Raw genomic sequence first — 21374 nt, 5'->3', positions numbered from 1 at the left:
TGCTTGAAGGGATATGTGTGTGGCAAGACCAAAAGTTGGGGACTTTAAGTCGTAAGATGAGAGATTCTTGGTAAAAGGTAATTAGGCTGGTTGCAATTGTGGCACCTTTTTGCCAAATTCATTTGTTCCCTACAGATTCATATTCATGTTCCCAATAGGGAAAAAAGATACATGCTACAACATTTGGAATTCGCAGACTTTGCCAATGTGGCTGTGCTTTTCCTTGTATGCTGGTATGAGTGGGAGCAGGGAAGCAATGTCATGTGTTTGGATTTTCCTTTCCCCACAAGGCCTACACTTGTGAATAGTACCTACACTTGTTACCTCCCCAGTGAGTTGTGCTTAAACTTGTTACCTATATGGTAGCTTACAAAAAAGGGGAGCATGTTGTGAGATTGTCCTGCAATAGCTAAGGGTATAATTAGTCTTTGATAAAATTGAGATGCCTTGGTATAATGGAAAGAGTATAGAGTTCGAAGCTGGAACATCTGAATACAAATATCAGCTCTATACTTACTACATGTGCAACTTTAAACAATTCACTTTATTTTTCTAGGTACCTAGTTCTTCTTTTGAAAAATGAAGAGGTTGAACTAGATAACATATAATTCTCCTTCTACCATATACAGTACCTGGGGCTGTGCCACATCAATCTTGAGCCTTATTTCAGAGCTCCAGATATAACAAACATTTTCAAGTGGAACAAAGGAACTTACCCTTATCAGTATGGTAAGTACAGTAGCAGATGCAAAGAGTAAGTGTCTCAAGTTGCAAAGAATCTTATAGTTTAAGACCGGTTCCTAGTTCCAATAATAGAACCCTCAGCCTCTTTGCCCTCCTACGTGCCTACCTTCATGGTCTTGGTCTTGATGATTTTAGATCTTTTGCTATGGATTATAGACTGTTGCTGTGGATTTCAGTAACCCCCAATGAGGATTTGGGGCATAATTATATCCTTCCCTTTAGAAAAGTACTTCCCTATACCTTCTGTCTTTAATTTTTGGGTACTATAAGAATACTTCCTGCCCATGAATCCGAGTATTCTTATCCCTCCATGTCAAACTCTCATGAGGAAGATCTCTTCTTTTATTTGGCTCCAAAGCTAATTTTTAGGGCAAAGGAGTATAAGTTCTAAACAAATACCCCTCATTCACAGTTCTTAAAGTCAATTTTGTCCAGTGGATACCTTGCCATAACTAAGTGACCTACAGAGAGCCCTTTCTTCTTTCCTCCGAATCCCTTCCCGCTCCTTTATTTTGAAGCTACTTATTATTTCATATCATGATTTTGTCTCTGTGACTGTCTCTGTATACAGAGATGATAAATAGAGCTCTGTCTCCATGTCTCTTTCTGAACTTCCTTCTACCTTTCTGTCTCTCAGATTCATTACATCTCTGTAGCCCTTCTCCTTTCTTCCCTCCTCATTTCCCCTCCTACTTCCATCTATCTCTGACCCTCTCTGTGTCTGTCTGCCTGTGTGTATACATATGTATATATTTGTATGTGTATGTATGTACATATACACACACGTGCATGTGCTTGTATGCATGTGTGTACACACACACACACACATATATTCTTTTTTGGCTAGTCTGCTGAAGTAAAATATTTCAACTCTACTAGATTTGAGTTTAACTATGCATGGGACCTCAAGACAGAACCAGCATTCCTGAGTCAAGGTGTCCTCAGGTTTGAAATATGAATTATTCTTTTCAACTTAGTTATAATCAATTGTAAACAATCATGCCTATTCCTCTTTCTCCATTATTGACCAAGCTAAGCTGACAGACATGTCTGAAGACAAATGGAAATTGCATTTATTTTAATTCTCATACAGGGATCTAGTCATTCTCCACATAATGTTGAATCACTGGCTCTGCTTGGGCTCCTCTCTGAAAGAATGGACATGAGCGATCACATTTTAAAAAATGATTTACAAACAAAATCTTTATGGGTATACAGAAATATCTGCATATTGCATCTTTCTCAGTGAATTGTACAGGATCATTTAATCACAGATAACAAAGGTTGCAGTGTTGTGACAAATGAATTGAACAGTTGGGAATAAAGATGTCAACACTGGAGTTAAGAGTCTATTTTAAGCATTTAGCTTTGAGGTGATAAGGGTCTGACCAACTGTGATAGCATTGAGAATGTGAAGGAAAGGTTAAATAAAAGAACACAGTATGGAATGGCAGAAAGAATATATATATATCCTTAGGCAAGACATTTAATCTTCTAGCATTCAGTTTTCTTATCTGTAAAATGAAAGGTATGTACCAGATGGTTCCTAAGGTCCCTTCTTTCCTTATAATGATACTGATATTTTGAAAAATTAAATGTAAATGTGGATCCCTAGAAGATAATTCTTTTGAAAAAGTAAATAGAACTTGGGATTCTCCTCTGTTTTCTAATTCAAAATTGTAAAAACCTACCTAGCAATCTACCTCTGAAATTTTGGCATCTGGAGTCAGGAGGACCTGGCTTCAAATCTCACCTCAGACACTTGACACTCACTAGCTGTGTGACCTTGGGCAACTCATGTAACCCCAATTGCCTCATCCTGGGTCATGTCCAGTCATCCTGATGAATATCTGGTCACTGGATTCAGATGACTCAGGAGGAGAAGTGAGGCTGGTGACCTGCACAGCCCTCCCTCACTCAAAACAAACTCAAGTGCAAGTTATGTCATTATTTCTCTGATGGCATGGTCTTCTTTGACATCAAAGGATGAACACACACATCTACATGACTACCTCTAAGTTAGACAATGAGAATAAATGTCCTGCATCCCTAGGTGAAAATGATTTGTATTTGGAACAACCTGAAAATGCCAGATTTTTTTTTTTTTTTTTTTTTTGGTGTTGATGAGTCGATACAATTTTCTCTACTATTGTATTATAAAAGCTATGCCCAGGGCAGATCATGCCTCCCATTCAGTTCGGTCATCTACTCTGTCTTGACTTCAGTGCTATAGCCAAATATATACCCTTCCTCTCAAATTCTCTTTATTTTAATTTCTACTTCAAGCTACATTCAGCAAGGAAATCAATATCACCAATCCCTTACTATCATTAATTCTAAAAAAACAAAACGCCCCCAAAACCAAAAGAAACAAACAAAAAAAAGAAAAACCATGGAACTGACTGTTTAATGCATCATCACTTTCACTTCCCAGAATCTCCCTTCCCTTTTTACTGTGCCCATATACCATCCTCTGTTTTCTTCATCTGTTTGAATAGAAGTTCCTAGAAGGCAGAAATTATCTCTCTTTTGTATTTATGTCCATAGGTCTTAGCACACTGTGACATCAATATATTTATATCCATATCTTTTAGGTATGCATGCATACTTAAATGCATATATAGTTAAAGGCTACATAATACATAAACATTACACATTCATATATGCACATATTATTTATTCATGTTGAAACAGAACTTATTGAAGCTGAGATTAGGGAATATTGGCAGTGGGAACTCTATACATAGTAAGAATAAGAATAAAAATGTCACTGACAGAAAGAAAATAGTTCAGAGACTGAGCTATTTTGTTTTATTTTAAAAGTGATTAGTGAAGTTTTAGACAATTTAGAGATGAGGCTAAGACATTTAGATGTCTAAAATGTGGGGGCAGAGGCATGACAGTGTTAGAGCTAATAGTTTTGTCTTAGTTCCTCCACCACCAACACAATGACTAAGAAAGATCACCAAATTCTAACCAAGAAAACTAAGAAAAAGCTATAGTGAGTCATTTTTTACAGCTCAAAGCGGTCTGGGAATATAAACAGTAAAGTCTGTGGCCACTGGGGCATGAGCTGGCCAGGAGGACAAAGTGGTGATGGGCAGAGATTCAATAGCAGAATTAGCAGTTTTGGCAGCAGCAACAGAGAGCAGCCCAGCTCCCACGCATAACAAGGAGACTGAATGCCTGGCAGAAATAAATCCTATGGGATCCTTATATTAGCACTAGGAGCAGGAATTGATATTATCTGACAGTTCTGTAACCCATTACCCGATTCCTGGTCACAGCTCCAGGACAGAGCCAGGGTAGTGGGGAGTAGTTGGAGTTATAAGAGAGCAGGGACAGAACAAGTTCCAGTAACATAGCTCTGTGGCCCTGAGCTCAAGAACAGAAAGGGTACCACATAAGTCCTTTCGTCCACCATATAAGACCTTAGTGGAATAAAGAGGGTCAGGAAACCAAAATAAAGAGCAAGCCACCAGTTCAGTCACTCTGTAGATCAGATATGATAGATTGGATTACTTCACTCTAGAAATATTCAAAAAAGGGATTACTGAGAAAAGTTGCATGTTACATTACTTTTGCATGGGGGTTGGGTTCTAGTAATTGGAAAGATAATTAGATGAAGGTAATGTAGTGAAGGTAATACCAGTGAAGGTAATGCAGAAGGACATGGATAGGAAGAAATTACAGTTATTCATGGGAACAGAAAATATATCATTCTGTCTTTATTTTTGGCTCCTTCTTTGAAATGGATGTGAAGAAAGTATGGAAAAGTAGTCTGAAGTGACATGAAAACATTAGAATGAATTTACAATTTATTTGATAGAGAACAAAGAGATGTTGAAGCTCACTGAGCAGGAGATTGATGTGTCCAGAGCTGTGCATTAGGAAGATTAACTTGGCAGATATATATATCCATATATCTATATATATATGGGTATATACATACATATACACACATACATATATGTATATATAAATATATGTATAAATTAGAATACATATATATATAAATTAGAAAAATAGAGATTAATAGTGAAAAGACTAATTAATAAGTGATGGAAGTCATTCAGATAAGAAGGAAGGAGTCCATGAACCAGAAGGAAGACAGCAGAAAATTTGGGGGTGAATGTGAGAGAGATGTTTAGGGTAGAATCATCAGAACTTCAAGACTCATTAGATATGAGGAGGGCATGGCAATAGGAAAAGTTCAAGATGACTCCAAAGTTGTGAGCACAGGTGTCTTGCAGATAAATATTATTTTAAATAACATATCTATATATTTATATTACATGTTAAATTTATATATTTTATATGTACATACATATATATATAATACACATACATATGCAATCATATATATACATTGATATGCATAGATCTATGTGTGTATATATAGGTATGTATTGGCATGTACAGATGCACATGCACACTACTATATATGTATACAAATATGCACATATATATGTATATACATATACATTTACATTGGGGAAAGGTGATGAATTTACTCTTAGATACATACATTTTTTAAGGTGCTAATCAAAATGGTGTCTTGATTACCAAAAATTTGGAGTGTAGATCTAAAGCTTGGAAATGATACCCGAATAAGAAATGAGGATTTAGGAACCATGTAAGTAGAGATAATAGATAAAGTTGTGAAATTAAATCAAACTCCAAGGGGAAATATCTGCATTAAGGGTTTGTTAAAAATATTTGTAGGGACATAATGTTAAAAAAAAAATTTTAAATAATACTGAGATCAATGGAATAAATCCAAGTACAGTTGATAATTTTGACAGGTTCAAATACCATTTTTATATATAAACATTCACCAATACAAATCAGCAACACATTTTATTGAGAATTTATATGTCCATATAGCTATAATCTAATAACAGAGTGATCTTGAAGTATAGCTGGACTATGACTAGTTATATAGAATGAAGATTTTAGAGCTAGAACTGAGATATCAACAACCCCATGAACCCAATAGGAAAACTGAGGTCCAGAATAACTGAGTGACTTGCCAAAAGTCATGAAGGATCTCTCAGAGGTGGAGTTTAAACTCAGGGTTTAGACTCAATTCAGTGCTCCTTCTACTGAACCATACAGTCTCCTTTAAATTGTCGTCTAGGAGAAGCACTGGATTTCATTCAATCTGAGTTTGACTCCCAATCTCTCTGCATTGTGACCTTTGAAAGTGAAACTTTTTGGACCTCAGTACCTTGTACAAAAGAAGAGGACTGGACTAGGAAATCTCTAAGGTTCCGTTAAATCTCTAAGTCAATGAGATCTTGACCTCAGTTTCCTGTGAAACGAGATAATAATAACACCTACCTCACAGGTGTGGTATAAGGATCAACTGAATGCTATCTATTATTATGACTGCTAGTACTGTTTTCTCCAGCTTCAACATAGGCTATTGTCTTAGATTAGGAACCTGTCCTTTACACATCTGGGTCTTGATTAGTGTGGAAACTGAATCCCACGAGATGGCCACATCATTCAAAATCTTACTGCATATTTCTTTTAGAATGGCACCAATGAACATATTTTGCATAATTATAACTTCAGATAGTGCAAATTCAAACATATGTAACCACTTCACAGGATTATTTGTATATACTAATTGGGACTTAGCTGCACTCATCATAAAATATGAACATCTAATCCCTCTCATACCAGTTCTATCCGGAGTTCCAACTTATCATATATGACTATTCAATAAAGTAATTTAATATCCCAATAAAATTACTTATAGTATACATAGCCAACAACTAAATGTAAGATTGCTGAAAATATACTAAACACTGATGTTACAACTGTCAATCAAACAAAAAGAAAAGCAGTGAGCATTCCATGCCATTTCATAGAGGTGAAAAAGGTTTAAAAACAGTCCTAATGTTGTCATCCACAGCATTATTTGATTTTTGCCATACAAAGTACTAAATAGTTTCCCTTTAATAGATCCAGAGGAGCCTTAATATTTTATACCAAGGGTGAAGTAAAGGGCAATGACTTCATTTGTCTCACTATCTCCATAGTTACTATTGGAACACCAAACTGAAAAAATGAATTTGTGGGCTAGTCATTTCTTGGTACATACAAGGATGCACAAAACACTTTGTTTAAACCATCAGAACACTTGAAAACCTTTCCAAAATTTCATCAGACCAAAAACTCCACCGCTCTGATGGCAATCAATGATTTCATTCATGGAAACTACAGACACATTTAAGAAATACAAAAAAAGTTCTAGACTTAGAGAAATTATACTTTAAGATCATGGAGATGCAAAATTTTCGTCTCCCAGGTTATCATTTTCTGAGGTGACCAAGTGCCCCACTGCTAGAATACAAGTCTCTGTTCATACACATCAAAGGTTGGAAAAATTAGCAATGGAATTTTTTTTTAAATTATAATATTATGTTGATAATTTTCTCTAGAATATATTTGATCCTGAACCACCAAAAGCATGATCAGAGAGCATTACATTCTTTATATTTTTACTTCTGCTCATCAGGTAGTTTTGAAACCACCAACAATTAGTTATTCTCAGTCAAAAGAAAAAATGTGCCAGTTTGTCCCATATATTTTAACGTCAGTCCCATGAACATTAAGCTAGAGCTCAAGGTAATTAATGTGACATATTCCAAGTTTTAAACAACAGAACTGTCAGCCCCTTTGGCTTTAACATTAATAGCCTTTTCAAAGCAATAAATCAGAAGCCATGATGATTTTCAACATAATTTACCTTAAAATTTGCTTACCTTGAGAAAGAGCTTCACACTTCTAGCAGCAATTTGCCTGTTAAAAAAATAAAACAAGGACAATATATTACAGTACTTAGTGGAATTTTAGGATACTTTAAAAAACACCTTCCTAATTCGGTTCACTTTAAGGCAAAAATAAAAATAAGCTGTTTGATTGAAAAAATTGAATGCTTCTCTCCTCACTGAATGTGCCTGGAAATCATGAAAACTAATGAGTTTCATGAATGGTAGGAAAAAAACATATTTTCCAGAGCACCTTTCTCAGGTCATATAGACAGATATGAGCACAATTCACTCACTCACTTGAATAAGAATCACAAGGATAAAAGTTTTTGCAAGAAAATTTAAGGGTGAGATGTCAGAGTAGATTTCTTTTCTAATGAAAAATGTAATGTCTCCAGGTAAAAGTTATTAATGTGAGATGTAGTCCATTCCAATAGAGCATTATTTATAGTGCTGGTTGTATTCTTTCTCTGAACTACATTCAAGTCATCACTGAGGGGTTTTTATTTACAATGCATCACAAATAGTACTGAGATACTATATAGTGAAAGCATGATTTCCTATAACAGGCCCATAAATTTTAATTCTAACAAACTCTATTGCATCACTGCCATATTTTCTGCCTATCACCAACAAGGATGATGGCTCTGAACAACACAAGTAGCTGTACAAGCTCTCATGACCTTATTCCCTTACAGTGTCAGTGTAAGAAGAGTGAGAAAAAGAAAGTGCCCACACATGTCCACTGTGTGAGCAGGACTATATGTAAATGACATGCAAATGACTCTCACATAGATCAGAAATGTTAACCTTCAGTTGATTGTATCTCATCATCCTTTATTGGCTAAACAACAAACTTTGGAAGATATATTACTATGCATTTGAAACAAGTAATGCATGTCTGTCTGAAATGCATTGCATTTGGATATTCATCTGTAAATAGAAATAGAGCATGGCATAAATTCATCCGAGTTCATTATAGCAATAAATTGTCAGGACTTAGAAAAATGGTAGCTTTACTTCTTCCTATCCTCCTTCATTCATTGATTTTCTGAACTATCAACAGTTGTGGGTGTAAGGGAGTTATAAGGGTCAAAAGCAAACTTAGTAAAGTAACATTTTATTCCTTAAGATCTCTTTAGTAAGACTTTTTGGCCAATGGTAATAACCTTTTCATGCTGTATTGGATACATTTTAAAAAAGCTTTCAGGACTTCTCTCTTTAGTTATTGATATTTATTCTGGTTATTCCATATGTAGGATCATAGACTCAGACACAATGAGATGAAGTAATTTCCCCAGTGTCACACAGGGAATAAATAACATGGGTGGGAATGACACTCAAATCCTCTGCCTCCACACAGAACATTCACATACCAAAAGTTATTTTCTTATATGTAATTAAAAATACCTTATAAATTAGTTGGTGTTAAGGCATTAGTACCTTTTTAATCCCCAGATGAGGTTTTATATACTGATTAGATTAATATTTCTTTTAAACTATTGATGTCTTTTGTTTTTATATCATCTTTATTATCAAGGATGGATAATTTGTCCTCCCTTCCCTGCCCAGAATCTTCCTTTGTAATGAAAGAAAGAGAAAGCAGGAGATGAGCAGAGATGGAGTGAGGAAGGGAGGAAGAGAAAGGAGGGAGAGAAGGAAAGAAGAGAACAAAGGAAGAGGGTGGAAAGGAAAAAGAGAAAGAAGGGGAAAGGGAATGAGAAGAGAAGGAATATTTAGGAAAAACTAAAACAAAAAGACCACTATGACAACATAATTTTTTTCTACTCTTAAGAAGAAATAATGACTTTATGTTAAGAAGTTTATCTCTGATTCTGAAATTTCATGTTTCATTGGTCAGAGAGCATCTATTTGTACCCCCAAGCATTCAGTACTGTTCAGTGCTCCTTAAAGCAAATACCTTAAAGCAAATAAGGTCTGGCCAACTCAGGAACTTTAAAATGACACTGAATTTCAGTAACAAATGCTACATCTTTCCCAAGCCTCTCTCCCAACTACAACTACTAGTCACTGTTGACATTGTTGGTCTAATTGAATTTTGAATAATGTTTTAAAGAAGGACTAGTTTATAATATGTAAGCAATAGATAACTCAGAGAGTGACTGAGAAACTTCTCGGGGGCTTGTGGCATAACTTTCATTTTTCTGACTTTTTGAGTGGGGACAAAAACTAAGAAATTTCTATCAGACCTATAATGTCTACACAATGACCAGTTATCATGGGCATATTCTCTGTGTTTTGCCCTTTTCTTCTTCAGAATAGAGGCAAGTTGCTCACCTTTCATTTGATGTGTATGACCTAACTCTAGAGTCTGTTTCTTTCCTTTCATCATTTCCTTATTATCTAAAAGAATAATAGTTGAAATTTAAAAAATACCAGAGAAATTAGAAAAAAAAATAGGGTGACTGAGAGCAGAGAAAGAATTATAATTTAAGTATAATTGTCCAGTAGTGATTGAGGAAAATAACCATTTTGAAAATTTAATGGCAGAAAGAAATAAACATTTTCCCCCTTGGCCTTATACACTTCATTTTCATATCATTAAACTGTCCTGCTACACCAAAGGCATTCTAATACCCAGAAGTTCAGAGTTGTCATTGGAATAGGAGTAACTCAGAAATCATCTCATCCATTTGCCACATTAAATTTATGGTTAAACTGAGGTCTTGAGAAATGAAATAATTTGTCCAAGGTCCAGTGGCTACTCACTGTCAGAGATGGCCCAGAGCACAGGCTTCCAGTTTCCTAAAATGCTAATCTATCTATTATATCATGTGGGCCTCTAATTAGATTTAGTCAACTATCTTGTTTCATGGCATGACCAAGAAGGGCCTCTGTTTCTGTCCCAATATTCCATATTGATCCCATTTAATTTGAGGACCAAAAACCATGTCTACTTCTTCTGTGGTGGATGACACTGGATATGGAGCATGAACAGAGAACAGATGGCATGAAACATTTGAATTTGAATTACTTTTTTATTTATTTTGGTTCCAATCAGGCCTCTAATGTTCTTTTAATGTAAATTTTCATTTGTACATTTCATGACTGTTGTGTGAATCCGTTGCCACCGAATATATTGTGTCTAAAGCCTTTGTTGAAAATTAACAAGGTTCTTTGAAAATCTAAATAAAGGGAAAATGAATGCTTTGTTTTTATTATCCTTATACCCTTAAATTGTGTACACTCTGATTTATTTGGATTGTTAATCATCACCAAAACTTAAAAGATTATCTGAGTTGAGAGCATGTCATATAATATCGATTTTGCTCTTTGCTGGAAATGGGCCATGATTCTGCCAAAATAAATTGTTAGGGTAATTTATTTCCTAGAGATCTATCTTCCCCTACTCTAGTATGTAGAGGCATGTTAGTTTATTCATTTAAATGCTTGAATTTTAACAAGGGATGGAAATGAATTCATCATGCATCAGAGAGAACAGAAACATTACTTATCAGTAAAGTTAGTGAAGGGAAGAGACATGTTTTGTGTATAGCATAAAACAGTAAGTCAACTTGCAGATTTTTTTGTAAAGTTTCATTTAGATGGAAAAAGTCACATTAATTTGAATGTAGAAAAAATCTTATAAAATTAATCAATTAAGTATTTAATAATTACCTTTGGCTATTGTATTTACTCAAACTCAAATGCTTTCTCTCTTTAATGATTTAATCATTCTTAAGTAATATTTATTGCATTTATTTATGCTGATATTAAGTACTGCATGTAGTTATACCTCACCGATATAAAGCTCAAGTGATCTGACAGACAGCTTTACTTATCCAGAAATTACCTGAGAATAAGAAAAAAGGAAAAAAATATCTCTCAGCTGCCAGAAGGGCTGAGATTTTATTACAGACATGGATAGCACATTTGCCCTTTAACTTCTAAGCTCTCACCATGAAGTTACCATCAGATATTCTCAAATGTCTTGGATACTTCATGAGTTCTAATACAAGCTTTCTTTAATATAGGCGTTAAATTAGTATTGGTTGAACAAATGAACCAGCATGCATATTTCTGTGTACAAAATACCTTCAGATTGCAACTAAACAATGAAAGCAAAACATAATAAAATAAAATTGTAAAAATACTTGTCTCAAAGACTACATAGTTTTTTCTTCAGGTAAGCAGAGTCACCCTCAGACCTACTGAATTAAAATTCATTATAAAATTAAGCAGGATCACTATAGTCAATGTGAGTAACAGGGATATTGGTGACACCTGGTTACAAATATATAGCAAAAATGGGGAAATAATAACGGACAAGATCTTGGCAGTTAGTCAACACTTTGCCTTAGCCAGGACGCTTTTTTTATTGCTTTCTACTCAGGATAGGGTGGTGCAGTGGATAGAGCACCAGTGCAGGAGTCAGGAGGACCTGAGTTTAAATCTCATCTCAGACACTTGACACTCACTAGCTGTGTGACCTTGGGCAAGTCACTTAACCCGAATTGCCTCATCCTGGGTCATCTCCAGTCATCCTGATGGATATCTGGTCACTGGATTCAGATGGCTCTGGAGGAGAAGTGAGGCTGGTGACAGCTCTCCCTCACTCAAAAACAAAGGCAAGTGCAAGTCATGTCATTATTTCTCTGATGGCATGGTCTTCTTTCTCAATGAAGGATGAACACGCTCATGATAGGATTCATGTAGCAAGAGCAGTCAGTCTCGGGCACACCTTTATGTTTAAAGGAATGATCACTTTGATCTTCGAATCAGTTTGGACTGATCTGGAGGAGATGGTGATTTACACCTTGAAATCAGGGGTGATATTCTAGAGGTAAAGATGAATCAGGTACTCATTCCAGTCATGGGGGGAAAACACACATAAATAGACAAAGGTAATAGATTACAATATAAAATCAGAGATCAGCTGTTTTAAAATTTGGCTATAACAACTGGTCTTGGAGGGAGGAAATTAACATTTACAGTCATTTTAATATCTGCAAAACACTTTTTATATAATGTCATTTGGTCCTCACAACTGTGACATGAAGATATTATAAACTGTATATTCTACAGTTAAAAAAAAGACTCAGGGGGGTATGATTTGACTATGAACACACAAAAAGGAAGTGACAAAGGCAGAAGTTAAACCCAAATCTTCTTCACTCAAACTCTAACAACCCAGCTACTTTTCCATGTTGTATTTCTTGCATTGGGGAGTGAGAAATAATCATGAAATATTAGGTTGGAAGACTGATTGTAGAACATTGAATGTCAACCGAAAGAGTTCATTTTATGTCCCATAAGCATTGGAAACAACTGAAAATGTTTTGAACAGGATAGTGAAATTGTCACATATGTACATTAGCAAGAATATATATGTATATATACACACATGCACATACATATATACATGGATGCATACATATACACATACATGCATATGTTTATATGTATGTATGTGTGTATATATGTATATATATTTACATACATATGAGACATTTATCCAGTTTTGTTTGTACAGTGATTTTCTTGTGGGAGCTACTGGCTTGAGGTGTGATGGAAATAACAGTGAATTTAAAGTAAGAGCAAGGATTACATCATGGCTCTGACTTGAAGTTGTAAAATGTAAATATAAAAATGTAAGAGATATGTAAAAAATGTCAAAAGATATCTTCTTAAAGTCTTAGGGTTTTTTATTTATAAAATGGCATAACATTAGACTAATCATCTAAAAATTTTATGAGAATAAAAAAATACATATAAAGCTCTTTGGTAACCATAAATTTTATCTATTGTTGTAATCTGTCTTTTTCATTAAATGAATCTTTAGTATTATTAAAGCGTATTGAAAAACAAAACTGTAAAAGAATATTTTGCATTGATACTGGGATTCTTTTAAATTACTTAATTCTATGGTTTGTATTTATAATATGAATTGCCTAACAGTCCAGGGGCAACTAGTATCTCTTAAGATAGGAGAGGTAACATTAAATTAGCAACAAGTTAAAAAAAACAGACATGAAAAGATAATGGTTGAATGAGCACATAATGAAAATATAAAATCTTAAGCATCATAGACTTTGGTGGTGGTGGTGAGGAAATACTTAATTTTGTGACCATCAGTTAACTTATATGTAAAATGAGAGGGTTGGGGTATATCAGGGAGGCATTGTCAATGATCAAGGAAGCCTACATATGACTATGAAGTTGTTACTAAGTTTCCATCTCATTAAAGAACTGACTAGTAGGGCACAGTGGACAGAATGTTGGTGTCAGAAAGACCTGAGTTCAAATTCTGCCTAAGACGGAGAAGAAATGGGAAGGGAAAAAAAGTAAAAGTCAATCTTACCTTTGTAGCCCTGGGCAAGTCATTGAACAATTATTTGCCACAGTTTCCTCATGTGTAAAATAGGGATAATAAGATAATAACACCTATCTTGCAGTGTGTGTGTGGAGGGTGGGGGTGGGATAATTTTCCAGGATGGGGCATGATGATGATAAAATGAGAATAAGATGTATAAAGTGTTTTACAAACCTCAAAATGCCTTTTAAATTTGATTGCTGTTGTTACTACAAAATCTGAAGAAGCAAGTCTGTGGACTGAATATAATATGTTGCTTGCATTATTTTAAGACTTAAAGTAGATGCAATATTCTCCATAATGCCTTTCCAGATTCTCCACTCTCACCCCATTATTAATAACCTCTCCTAGGAAATTCACACACACACACAAACACAAACACACACACAAACACTCTCTCTCTCTCTGTCTCTTTGTCTCTGTCTCTGTCTCTGTCTCTGTCTCTCTCTGTCATTCACTCACTCACTCACACTAGCTTATCTATGTAAATGTTGCTCACCCTCCTTAATCCTTAAGTAGGAAGTAGGCTATAAGGTCCTTAGAGTCAAGGGACAATTTCATTTTTAACTCATAATCCCCAGAACCTTCCATAGTACTTGGGACTTCGAAGTGTGATAGGGGATAGGCCTGTCATTTCCTTATTATTGGTAACTAATCAGTAAGGAAACTCCCTCTACCAATTCTTATTAGCACCTTCTCTCCAAATTATAGTCTTAGAGGGTTGCTTAACATACCTGAAGTTAAGTGGCTTTGGCAGGGGCAAGGGCATTATGTATCTGATTCAGGATTTAAATCCAGATTTTAGCAGTCTTTCCCTGGAATTCTATCCACTGAACTCCACTGCCACTTCAGCATATACTAGATGCTTAAAATATCTATAGAATAAATGAAGGGACACTTTTAAACAGTGGATTTTGTTCTGATTAATGAAACAATTCATAAAACTACTATTTGGGATTTCACTTTTTCTTTAATGTTACAAGGTTTTCTTGTATTCAGAAATATTGGGAAACACTAGTTTCCTGTCCTATTATTCTGTGGTGAATGCAGCCTTGTTCACCAAATCACTAAGTAGCAGGATCAGGTGCTCTATATCCTCCCACCTTTGCTTAATACCTGAGCCTAGTAAATGTAAGATAAAGATAAAGAGAACATATAAATTTTTTAAAAAGTACACTAGAGACAGCATGGAAAGGAAGTAGAAAATGAAAATGGCTTCACAAAATGTGAGGGTAAATTTATGAAGACCAGAGGGAGAAGACCAAGTTGCATCTTCCAATGATATACTCAAAGGGTCTCTACTGGCAACAGAACAGCATGATAGACCTGGATCGTGGACCTGACCTGGAATTCTTATGCCTATATATGCCTTGGAAGAGAGTCTCATCCTTAATTTCCCTTTTAAAGGGCTCTTCAAAATACACACAATGAGAGCCATTTCTTAAGGTCATATCCATGCACTTCTTCGAATGTGAATGTTGCTTCTTCCACTTGCCATTGTGCCACCATAAAAAAATACTACATGAGTTAAAAAAAAACAAAACAAAACAAAACAAAAAACCCAAAAAACTTTATAGAAATACTTAGAAGATTGTGATTTTCTTTTTCTTTTTTTTCTTTTTTTGGCATAAATTCATAAATCTTGCACAAAGCTTAAAATGGATGGGACTAATTGACATGGAATCAGTCACAGCAATATGGAGAACTAATTTCAGTGCTGCTTTTTTATTGTACTCTGCATCTACACGGTGATAATATGACTGTGTAACTTTCTTCTTAGCTCGATGAATATATTAAGTAGAGTTGTGCAGTAAGATGAAAGCCTAACCCTTTATGTGTAGCATCTGCTAGGGAGGCGGGCCAGAAGGGGAAATCATAAAATTAAAATAATGTTTTTACTCTTTTAGTCTTATATTAATCTAAATTTAACAGAGACACAACCTTTTTAGAGAAAAAATTAGTCAACTGTAAGTCTCACATTCTTGCACAGTCTGTGTGCTGTAACTTTTGTAGACCAATTTTTCAATATTTATTTTACTAAAACTAGTTGGCATCCAAAATATTTTGTAAGTGAGGAAATGCAAGAGTTTTAAAATAAAATATGATTTTTTTTCACTGTGAAACAGAAGAAGAATAAGAAAAATCATAATAAATATGGGGAATTTAGACTCTATCTGCAAAATTCTTGTAATTTATTTTAAAGAGAAGGGGAAAATGATTAGTGACTAATATAGCTAATGCATGATTGCCAAAAATCTCCTATATTGACATGAGTAATTCAGTGTCCATTTAATTAAAAAAGCATGCTGATAAAATATAAATGATGGAAAATTCCACACTTGTTTTTCTCAGTCCTTTGCTCTGTATACAGCTTTCAATTTTTATGGGTCCTTTCATTATTTGGCATACTTTCTAAAAGGCAGATTTATGTGCTTCCTATTAAAATTAGTATTATTGTTTCAGAAACTGAACTAAATGTTTTCATGAATAACATACCCAATGAATAATGCTAAAATCAAATGTTTTTCTTTTTTTTTTTCTTTTTCAATTTCTTCTTCTTTTTTTGCTTCATTAGTGTTTCAAGTATTTGGCTTCTTTCCCACCAGGTACTCTGTAACTGTGAATATGAAAACATGACGAAGATTCACAGATGCCAAAAAAAAAAAAAAAATATGACAAACCTAGCAAATCAGTATTCTAGATATAAGGTGAGGAAGAAATGATACTCTAGGCCTCACGTGATTTCTATGAAGACATCTATGTAAATTGAGGCTCACTATCTATGTGGTGCAGCAATCAACTTCCCTATCTTACTTGAGAGGAAACAAATCTAGGTGAAAAAATTAATAATGACTTTCCCAAGTCTTCATTAGATAGTCATGCTTTAATCCAGTTTTGAGAGTTGGGCTTTTGAAAAGCAGAATCTTCAAATATGGAAAAAATATCTTTCCTTTCAACTGAATGCATATAATACACTAGATTTCTTCACTGGCCTAGACAACCGATAGTCTGCATCCTTTTTAAAAATTGGGTCTTAAACAAAACTGTTCTAACAACTGCCTCAACTGTGGTAATTTTGGACTATGACATTTAAATCAACATGGCATAGTATATAGACAGCAGGCCTTAGAGTCAAGAAAACTTTGGTTCAAGTCTTTTCTATCATACATACTGCCATGTGACCCTGGAAAAGTCAGGTAAACTCCCAGAGCCTTAAGCAATTCTAACATTACAAGTTGCATCAATCTACATAAGTTAGAGGGACTTTCTCACTGGGAGCTTCCTTCGCCAATTAAGTCATAGGTATTGGGAAGAGAAGAAAAAAAAAAACCTTGTAAATGGATGTGTGCTTGTTAGTACTAACATTCTCTCTGTGTTAAAAACAACAACAATAATTGTTTAGTTGAGAATAGAGAAGTGTGATAGACAAATTAGGTCTTTGGACTAACCATTTGCTATCACTGAACCAAAGTACTACAAAAGTATGATGTGCCCACATCAAAAGAAAGGGTTGTGCTCTATGAGCAAAGCAGAATCAAAGTAGCACAAAGGAAACGAGATGCACAAATGAGATGACTAGACACATCTCCATCTCAGATGTTCAGATAGACTACATGTGTCTGACCTGTGACAGAGTTTTCTGAGTTCATATTGGACTGATCAGGCACAGTTGAACACACTTTGACCCCAACATTTTGACATCATTTGGTCCTCCTTTAGCACAAAGGATGAACCAAATCAATAAAAGAGCCACAACTTTCAAAATGTATTGTGACTTCTGCCAAACTCAAGCCCTGTGTAAGTGATAGAGTACTACAGGAGAGCAGAGTCATTGCTTTTAGCTGAAAAGTGTGACAAGTAAAGAAAATTTTAAGTTCAAATTGCTTAGTCCAAATAATTTTCAAAACTGTAGTCATAAATTGGAAGAAAAGAAATATATTCTCATATGACATTCTGATGTGCACAGGATCGAAGAGTTGGAGCTAACAAGTACTTTCGAGGATATCTAGCCCAACTCCTTCACTTTACAGAGAAAGTAAAGAAGACCAAAAGAAATTAAGTGACTAGCCTAAGGCCCCGGAGCTAGCCAGCGGCAGAACGGAGATTCAGATGGACATCCTATTACACCAAATCCAGAGTTCTTTTCAACATAACATATACTATATGCAACACATTCGTGCCTATCTATTCATATTCAATGCAACATTCTTCTAATAGAAGAAAATATTTAAAATAATGAAGGCAGAGTAAAAAAGACCCACATTCTACTGAAATAGCAACAATATGCTATCTAACTTTTTGTTTACAAATCACCTTAATATATCATTTCATTTTAACCTCACAGTAAGTCTGAGATGGAAGTAATACAAATTTTATATTCTTCCTGTTAGAAATGAGGGAACTGATAAAAAGAGAAATGAGGTCTTTAGGGATAGATTCGGAGCCAGAAATGTAAAGTGCTGTTTTTAAGCACAAGTCTGCCACTCAGCAGAGTACCCTATCTCTGTGGAACGCATGCTGACAGAATGCTCATATGAACACAAATGCCACCCAGAAAAATCAGCTCTGCCTACAAAGCTGCACTGATGCCACCTTCTCTAAAATGATCTCAAGTGGATAGAAGGTAAGAACATGTGGTCACTTATACACTTTACATGTTGAGAAACAAAGGAATCAGATAAATGCTCAAACAAGCCAAGGGACTTGGTTTAAAATCTTGACTGTTATTGTGATCTGTATTGCTTCATAAGGACATAGACCCCTTAATATTAATATAATACTTTTAATAATTTAATATTAAAAAGGGACATCATTTTAAATAAGTCAAACCATTCATATTTAATACCCCAATATAACTTATTAAACCAAAGGGGCCCAAAGGAAAAATCAAAAGAGTTCGGTTGTGAAATGAAGTAGAGAGTTAAAAAGCCATTTTTAAAGCATCTCTCATCTGATTTGGCTTTTCAGGATTTATTTAGCAAGGGAAAAGGGGAACATGTAACTTTTTCATGTGTACAACAATGTAATCTTACATAGCTATTTAATACAAACATAATTTTTAAGCAAATTTTAACTGTGGGATAAAGAGGAAAAAAAGTTTTCTAACATGAGGTAACAGATCAATAGAGTTAGAAGATTTTGAGCAGGAAAAAAAAGAAACAAAATAAAACACCTTCGTCATTATTTAGGCCAATCCCCTCATTTTATAGGAGTTTGAGAGAACATAAAATGACTTGCCTAAGGTTACAAAGATTTCTAAGTCTGCAAAATCCTAGAATAGTAATATATTATAATTACTTATGATGGATTAGCTTCTATCATTTAAAAAAATGTTTCTTTTGACATAGCTAGTGAATTCAAAAATATAGGAGTTGGGATAGACTCCAATGTCTCACAATATAGAGATGCTTGCTTCAAAGTCTTTGCTAAATGGACATGTAATATTTGCTTGAATAATTGCACTGGTGATGAGCTCAAAATATTATGGGAAATCCTTCAACTATTGACTTTCAGCTTCTTTAACTATATGACTAGAAGGTTATTTCTTAACAATGAGCCATAATCCACCTATTTGGAATCTTAACATAGTGGTTCTAGCTATGGTTTTTGGTACAAAAGGAACATCTCCATTCCTTCTTCCACAGAACAGCCCTCCAAATATATGAAGATTGCCATTATGTACCCCAACACCAGTCATTTTCCTTATATTAGATAATTCTAGATAAATGTAAGGTAAATGGCCTACTTCCCAAATCCATCATTCACTCTCCCTTCACCATACATTTATTTTTTTTAATAGTACACAAAATTGAAAATAATACCCCAGAAATTGTCTGATCATTTTCAAGTATATTTACTTAAAGTAGTATATTTTATTATAGTTCTCAGAATCAGTGTTTGACTCCTGTGGTCTCTGAATCTGACTCTTCTGGACAGCTCCCTGCTGTTGCTTTTTTTGCATAATGATCTCCTTTGAAAAAAGATTAGAAAAATCAATCTGTTCCTGTCATTTCTTCTTTTAAACGTTTCTGTTGACACATCTCACATAAGAATCTTACAATGTAAATATTGGAAGGAATATTTGTTTAACCGTAACTCATTATCTTGCTTGAAAATAAGTCCAAAGAGCCACACAACATCTTAACATGATAAAAACTAACAACAATGATCACAGTCAAAATATTTTTTAACATTCTACAATTTAAAAAAAATAATTTACTCATTCATGATCACCCACTTGATTATCATCTTTTTTAGAAAAATGTGTATACATGGTTCTCCCATTTTACAAGTGAGCAAAATGCGAGAGACAAGTTATGTGAGCTGTCCAAGATTATACATCTACCAAAAAAAAAAAAAAACAAATCCAAGACTTAAACTGAGGTATTTTGCCCACAAATCCATTAAAAATAAATGTAGCCGAAGATTCATCCATTCTCCATTATATTCAAAAACTAAGGTTATAAATGCTTACACTTCAATTTCTTCTATTCTGTCCCCCCAATTCACCTTTTAGTTTAGACACTACACAGTAATTAAACAATTGTCAAACCATATTTCACCTATTTATTTCTTATTTTATCTGTGTATTTGGAATTTTTACTTATTACATCATATCTCATACCTGTTTCTTAATTCTTTTTCTTGCTGTCAAATCATATTTGTCCCAATTTCTCCGTCAGAATGATTTTCAGAACTTAAATAGTTTTCCTTTTTCCAAATAACATTAATTAGCAATGGGAAGAAATAAGAGATGGCCAATTAGAATGCTGCATGAAGACAGAGCTAGATGCTCCATAAAGGAATTATGGAAAAACATAGTTAAGAATTTTCCAGGATGAAAATTGTGAGTGGATTGCTATCTGTACCACAAAAGACAGACACTACAAACAGGAATTCACTGATCTATAGGAGTGCTAAAATTGCAAATTTCATCTTCTTTATCTCAGCCCCTTCTTCAAGGTTATGGAGTTCATTTTGACTCTTGAACCTATCACTTGTCTTGTTAGCTCTCCTCTCCGTACCACTTTATAACTTTCAATGTGATAAGCATGCCTTCTATGACATGGATAAAAAAAAAAAGAATTCCGAACAAAACAGGGTAAAGGACAGCATCAGAAGAAATTCCAACAGAAATGTCTCCTCATGTTGACAGTAATATAGTACTCATGATGTATTTCAAACAGCTGGAAATACCTCCAAATACAGTATAGCCACAGTTTGCCATTACAGGTGTTATGAATTGCCATACAGTACATTAGTTGTTTGCTTATTTGGATTAAAAGAGGTAGAGTTGCACTAATGCAGCCATCTGAGCTAATGCGTCTGGGAGAGTGATATAAATTATATGAATGTTGTTAAATAGCCTCTATAATTATCATTCTAGTTATTTCATGCTTTTGAACTTAGAATGATTCATATACTCTTTGAGGTCAGAGATCATGATATTTTTCATCTTTGTCTACATATTACCCAGCATAATACTTAAGCACATATCCTGTATGGATTTAATG

At 34.5% G+C, this 21374-nt stretch overlaps 1 protein-coding gene across 4 annotated transcripts in view; it reads right to left on the bottom strand.

The window, feature by feature from the left end:
- Positions 1-21374, bottom strand: part of TENM3 (teneurin transmembrane protein 3) — a 3393579-nt gene that overhangs the window by 2717290 nt on the left and 654915 nt on the right. For all 4 annotated transcript variants that reach the window (XM_072622672.1, XM_072622671.1, XM_072622669.1 and 1 more), the window contains one exon: positions 7521-7557. The gene's annotated coding sequence lies outside the window, so the exon portion shown is untranslated. The remainder of the gene's footprint in view (positions 1-7520; positions 7558-21374) is intronic.

The sequence above is a fragment of the Notamacropus eugenii genome, chromosome 7 (genome assembly GCF_028372415.1).
Source record: "Notamacropus eugenii isolate mMacEug1 chromosome 7, mMacEug1.pri_v2, whole genome shotgun sequence".
NCBI classification, from domain to species: domain Eukaryota; kingdom Metazoa; phylum Chordata; class Mammalia; order Diprotodontia; family Macropodidae; genus Notamacropus; species Notamacropus eugenii.
Note: the sequence above shows the minus strand (reverse complement) of the source record. Positions and strands in the feature narration are given on the sequence as shown.